The sequence below is a fragment of the Coregonus clupeaformis genome, chromosome 6 (assembly GCF_020615455.1).
Source record: "Coregonus clupeaformis isolate EN_2021a chromosome 6, ASM2061545v1, whole genome shotgun sequence".
Taxonomy (NCBI): Eukaryota; Metazoa; Chordata; class Actinopteri; order Salmoniformes; family Salmonidae; genus Coregonus; species Coregonus clupeaformis.
The window spans coordinates 15,547,964-15,554,827 of record NC_059197.1 but is presented as its reverse complement, the minus strand read 5'-3'; positions in this window follow the sequence as shown (position 1 = coordinate 15,554,827).

Here is a 6,864-nt window from a genome sequence, read left to right as displayed (position 1 = left end):
TCCTTCACTGTGACATGATAAGACCTGATGAAACTGATATCGAACCCCTCTCATTTTTAAGCACATAAAGTAGTTAGAGCTACGGAGGGTGTTATTAACCGGTTATTACCATATATCTGCAACCTGTACATTCAGAACAGCTTTAGGAGGTGAAAAGATGGAGGGATGGGTATAGGAGGAGAGTGGTGGTGTGATAATAAGAGGTGGGTGGGGTAGTAGGTGGAGGAGGGCTGACCGTAGCGGTGGCTCTATGTGTAATAGGTGGTTGGGGTTTTGGGTGGAGGAGGGCGGAGGGCGGAGGGCGGAGAGCTGACCATAGCGGTGGTTGGGGATGTGGGTGGAAGAGGGCGGAGGGCTGGCCATAGCAGTGGCTCAGTGTGTAACAGGGTTATGGTCTGTGACGTGGACAGTGGGCAGGACAGCAGAATGAGCAGATGGGTCCTGTGGCACGTCGGGCCTGCAGAGGGTCAGCTGGTCACACGCCCCACTGTTCTGCCCTGTTATGCACAGCTGAAGTGTGAGCTTCCCCACAGACTCTGGGCTGCCATATCACACTTCATTAATCAGGCCGAGAGCACATCCTTCCTCTTTATGGCTGTCACACCCCCAGTGGATTGTTGCTAGAATGATTAAAAGATTGGCAAAACATCTTTAATGTTTTCTGATGAGACTTACTGACATTACAGTATATTTATACAGACATTATTTTCATTAACCATCTGCATTTAACCCTCTAATCCTTTAACCATATGGTGAATGCCAGATTACCTGTGTCTCTGCTATTACTTAATGTTGAGGCCTGTGTGTCCTGATCATGTGTATACCGCCTGCTCATAGTGGCATCGCTGGTCGTGATGATTGTTCCCAGCCAGGCCTTATTCCCCAGCCAGAGAGTAGCTAGACTGCTAAACTCTGTGGAGAGATCCAATGAGACATTGTGTTGTTGTTGACGTTGTTGTTGTTTTTTCTTTTTTTTTCTTTAGGGGTAGATCAGTTTCAATATTGCAGATAGATTGTAACTTCCATCAATGTAATTGTCTGCATCACTTCCAATCCCCCATATGTTTTTTCTTTTTTCTCTGCTATATATATATATATATATATATATATATATATATATATATACACACACATACATACACATACATACATATATATATACATACATATCCTTTTAAAATATATATATTTCCCTTTTATTACTTTCCAACCCCACCATCCCTTCCCTAATTGGAGTAAACTAGTGAACAACAATGCTTAGGCCTCTACTTCATGCTTATACATACTATATACATTTTATGGACACAGTCAATAATTATATTTTGTTTGTTTTTACTCCTGAACTTCCTCCGATCATTTTCATGATGTCCATCTGGTATGCTTCTATATGCCATATCTTTCTAACTGTGCTCTTTCACAAAAGCTCACAATATATAACCTATATACTTATTATGGACACAGCATGTCTTACACTATTTATCTTTTTGTTATTAGTTGTTGTTATTAGTCCCATCCTTCAGCTCCATTCAACACCTCCCATCTATCTCTTAACACCATCCATATTGGATTTCTATTTGCCATATATTTTTCAACTGTACTGTGATGTTTTACAAAAGTTCTGAACCTTTCTATTCTCATTGTTTCTACAGTTTGTGAATTGAAAATAAACATTTTTGCTAAAAGTATTATAATATTATTGATCGATTGACTATTACTTTTCAGATCACCCAGTAGTGCTATCTGCAGGGTCAGCTCCATGCAAATATTGCAATCCTTCTGCCATTCCTGGACCTGTGTCCAGAAACAAGCTACAAATGGACAGTACCAAAACAAATGATCTAATGATTCTGTCTCTTCACAGCCAAATAACATTCTATTGGTAGCAATAATTTTATATAATTATTTTAATTGAAAAATTCTAAGTTTTGAATCCGTCGTTGCATTTTGCGTATCAGTTCATAAACACTATGCCATGGAATCGGTACGTCAAAAATCTCTTCCCAACTATTCTGCAATCTATATGGGACGGCTGTCAATCTTTTGGTCCTTAAATGAAACTGGTAAACTTTTTTATTTATCACAATTTTCTTTAACCAATTATGTTCTTTAATGCAAGGCCAACAGACAAGTTCCTTACTTTTTCCTCCTTCACCTTTCCTCTTCCATTGTGTTGTTTACGACTGGAAAGCCTTACTGGGACACTGAAATCACCATCTGCCGGCAGTGAAAGTTTATTCCCTGCGAGCGCATGGCAGAGGAGAGCCGCTGAGACACCAGCGAAACACAGCAGTCCTGCCTCTCCCCCTGCTGTAAAATGATGAACGCCATTTTCCCGCTTTACTTTGTAAAGTCTGCTCCCCTTTCTACTCTGCCTGCAGCTAGCAGCATTTAAAACTGCAGTGTCAGGACGTTCCAGGGAATATTACCATGTCTCAACATCAGGAACTGTTTGAATGGATAAGAATGATGTTGTTGCAAAAGTTTCAGTGACTCAAGGTGAAAACATTTGCAGTCAACGTTTCTTTGATGTTGGGAGCTACTCTATTATATAAGCTCTGTTTACATTTTCCACCTAAAACTTTCCAGAGAAAGTTTGCAGGTAGGCTTTTTGCAACCTTTACAGTTTAGACAAAAAATATCAATGCTTGGTAGACTTTTGGGGTTAGGTCTAAATGTTTAATATATGGCTACTGTCATGCTGCTAGACTTCTCCCCATTTTCGCTCTTTGGTCACCTGGATAGATTGTCGCCCAGAAAATGGTGGAAAACAAGATGTAGTACAGCTCCATATTGGAAAAGGTCAAGCTTGAAAATAACATTCCGCACCAGCCAGAACCTAAAGTACCATTCTAGTGCTATTTACCTGGCATTTACTGCCAGCTATTTATTCAAAGTCATGTTTAAATATAAAGTACCTGGTGTAAATATTCATGCTTGCCCATGCCATTACAGGAGGAGGCTCAGGTCTGTCTAATGAATAACTGAAATCCATGAATAATAAATAGCTTGCGCTTACCCCCCTCTGCCTCACAGACTGAGTATCTTTCAGCTGGGAGCTGTGCCAGTAAAGGTAAGAGAATATAAATACCAAACTGAGGTCGTTTCTTGTCTTATAGGCTAGGTGATGGTGCCAGTGGCGGTCAGTGCCGTTTAAGAGTGAGGACGACTTTTCTTTTCATGAGCATGGCCTTATTTCTATTACAGCATATTGAATGACTGTCATTCATATTCCATTCACCCAGTTCAATGTAACAGCGATATGTTTAGGCTACTACATGATACTAACATTTTTCCTATACCCATCATGAGGTTGCTACAACCTAGCATATAAATGAAAGTTTACAACATACTGTAGATGCACACAGGTCAAGAGCCTTGCACACTCTTGCCTGTATCTAGCTGATATAGCGTGTAATCATTAGTCCAACAGTTGCAAACGAAAGTTTCTATTGGACAAATTCGGGTATGTTTATCCCCATTTTGTTCAGTTTGCTTCCGTTTAAGAAACGTTTTTCAACAGAATCAGCAGAATGAATACACCCCTGATCACGCGTAAACACAGTTCACTTTCATAGCAGCCACGTTGTATTCCTTCTCACATGCGCTCTTCTCCTCTCACCTCTTCCCTTCGGATGTGGACTTCAATGCACAACACATCAGCTGTACGTGACCAGGCTAAAAAAAAACGTTACAAGCCAAATCGCTACACACAGCCTACATCGTTGTCACCATATTTGCTAAAGTAACGTCATAGTCAGCATAGCTAATATAACTAATACGTTAGGAAACCCGCTACAATCATGCATTAACGTTACAGTGTAAGTAAGCAGTTACACTGGCGGGCCCCGGTGGCAATAAATGATTAAAACCAGAAGCTTACCTTGACTTGGAAGAATTCCAGTGTTGTGTTGGATAATCATAGCCAGCTAGCTAACATAGCATCCCTGTGTTTGAGCAGGGTGTTTCAGTAGGCTGAACTAGCTAGCTGCATTTGCTAGCTAAGTAAGTGAAACTGAAAGTGAAAAAAAAATGACAACATCTATCTCTATATATTTCTCCCTTGCTTTTCCTTCATTTTGGAATAAATTAATTTGTTCAAAACTGTTCAACTATTGTCTTTCTCTCTCTTTGAGTCAACTACTCACCACATCTTATGCACTGCAGTGCTAGCTAGCTGTAGCTTATGCTTTCAGTACTAGATTAATTATCTAGTCCTTTGATTGGGTGGACAACATGTCAGTTCATGCTGCAAGAGCTCTGATAGGTTGGAGGACATCCTCTGGAAGTTGTCGTAATTACTGTGTAAGTCTATGGAAGGGGGTGAGAACCATGAGCCTCCTAGGTTTTGTATTGAAGTCAATGTACACAGAGGAGGACGGAAGCTAGCTGTCCTCCGGCTACACCATGGTGTTACCCTACAGCGTGCTGTGGAGGCTACTGTAGACCTTTGCAAAATAGTGTGTTTTAATCAATTATTTGGTGACATGTGTTTATATTTAGTATAGTTATATCTAAAAAGGATAACTTTTTAAATGTTTAAAAACATATATTTTTATGAAATTCACTGAGGAGGATGGTACTCCCCTTCCTCCTCTGAGGAGCATCCACTGGATGGTGCACCAAAAGAGCAAATGTTTTAAAATGTCTCCCAGAATAAATCTGTTCTGTTTGACCCAAATAATTCTCCCTTCCCCCTACTGTATGTCTCCATTGGGCTAATGATTCCATTTTAGTGCTCCTCTCCTCTCCTCTATACATGAATGGGTTGAGGATTAGATGAGGAAGGTTCCATCTCTCCATGGCCTTATTACTGCCCATTTAATGGATGCTCTTTGATGCACAGATAGATTTGTGCTCACTCAGGGAGAACGGGATTACCTTCACTTCTGGAGTGCACTCTTGGATAAGGGCTTTTGGTGGTAATATTTGTGTGCGTGTGTGTGCGTGTGAGTGCGTGTGTGTGTGTGCGCGTGGGTATGTACGTGTCCGTGTGTGCGTGTGCGTGTGCGTGCATGTGTGTGTGCATGCGTGTGCGTGTGGGTGCATTTATGAGTGCACATGTTAATGTGTGACCTTGCATTTATAAAACCAGTGATCTGCCATATATAACCTTCCCTGACCCTGATAATGTATATTATTAGGTAACAGTTATTGTTCTGTAATACTGTTTAGCATGTCTAATGATTACTGGCATCAATAGAGACGCACACGTAGCTGTTTGGTGGAATATGTTGTTTGCACATGTTTGGAATATTTATTAAGCCAGCCTTTTCAAACCTCCAGGAATAGTGCACACTATATCATTAAATAACACATCTCTGGGCAGCCTGGGTCTCAACGTGGGAGGTAGGGACAGCTGTCGACATCTCTCCCTCTGGAGCTGCCAGACAAACAGAGATTCACTAATGAAAAACACAGGTGGACCAAGGCTAGAATCAACCTACAAAGGATAGTTTTATATTTAGTAACAGACATAGGTAATTTCTACTGTTCAATGGAATTTGGTGTCAAAAATGGTAAGGCTATGTTCATGTTACACACACTGTATTGAAATCCATCAATTTTGTACAACCTTAATCCCATAGAAAATTACATATATAGTGAATGCCTGTGAGCTGCTGTGTCATGGAGGCCTAGATCTGCAGTGATATTGTTTACTTGATCTGAGGATCCAGAGGGTCCACTTAAAAGTCTTCTTGAACACTGTTCTCCAAAATGAGTGAAACTGTATTCAAAGTGCCTTCTGCATGTTGTGGTGGTTTTGCCCCCAGGCTGTGCCCAGGACAGTACAGATGAACTTTGCCCTTTAGCTTTTATTTAGAGATGAGGAATGTCAGTGCAGATCAGATTTGCTGTAGGCTCTGCATTGCACCGTGACAATAAAACTGCTAGTCTGAGAAAGCAGGAAGCTGTGAAGATGTGTAAAGCAATGAGACTTTACCTGGTAGAGTGCACTATGCCTTGACAAGATGTGCAATAGTCTTGGAGATACTAAAGATACATCATATGAAGCCTGCATAATTTTAAGGAAGTCATATTATATGATGTGTTATGCTGTTTGAAACATCAATCACCTAAAGCAGAAATACAGGAGGGTTTTGTTAGATTCTTGCTCACATAATAGTGAGACTTTTTTGGCATCTGGGAAGCTTTCAGTTCAAGGAGATTACCGGCTCACCTGAAGAGATTGTCAAAACTGGTGGCAATGCAAAATAAAACAAAAAAACGTGTACTTATCTGAAGCAAATGAGTTTTGAGCGCAGAAGTTCCAGGTTCAGTGGTTTTCATCCTCTCCCAACCAATTCAAAAAACTTATTCTAGTTTTTTTGTTGAACCAGTCAGAATACACAGAAGCGCCATGTGAAACAATTATTCTTTGGGACAGGTGTCGCCATGGTGCAAGGCTCTCCATTCCCCCAAGCTAAATGGTTTCTGCTTCCCCTTGCATTTATCTGGGAGACCAAGCACACGGACGTCGGCAGAAGAAATATCTGGCCAGCGGAGATGAATGTGTCCCTGTGGAAGGAGGGTGGACGTGGGGGTGGTGGAGATGAATGTGTCCCTGGGGAAGGAGGGTGGACGTGGGAGTGATGGAGATGAAAGTGTCCCTGTTGAAAGAGGGTGGACGTGGCGGTGGTGGAGATGAATGTGTCCCTGGGGAAGGAGGGTGGAGGTGGGGGTGGTGGAGATGAATGTGTCCCTGGGGAAGGAGGGTGGAGGTGGGGGTGGTGGAGATTAATGTGTCCCTGGGGAAGGAGGGTGGACGTGGGGGTGGTGGCAGGAGGAGATCCAGAGGATGAGGATCGGTGTCTGTGGCCTTGTGTCTTTCCCTTCTCTTTCCACCTCTGGATCAGAGACTGGGGA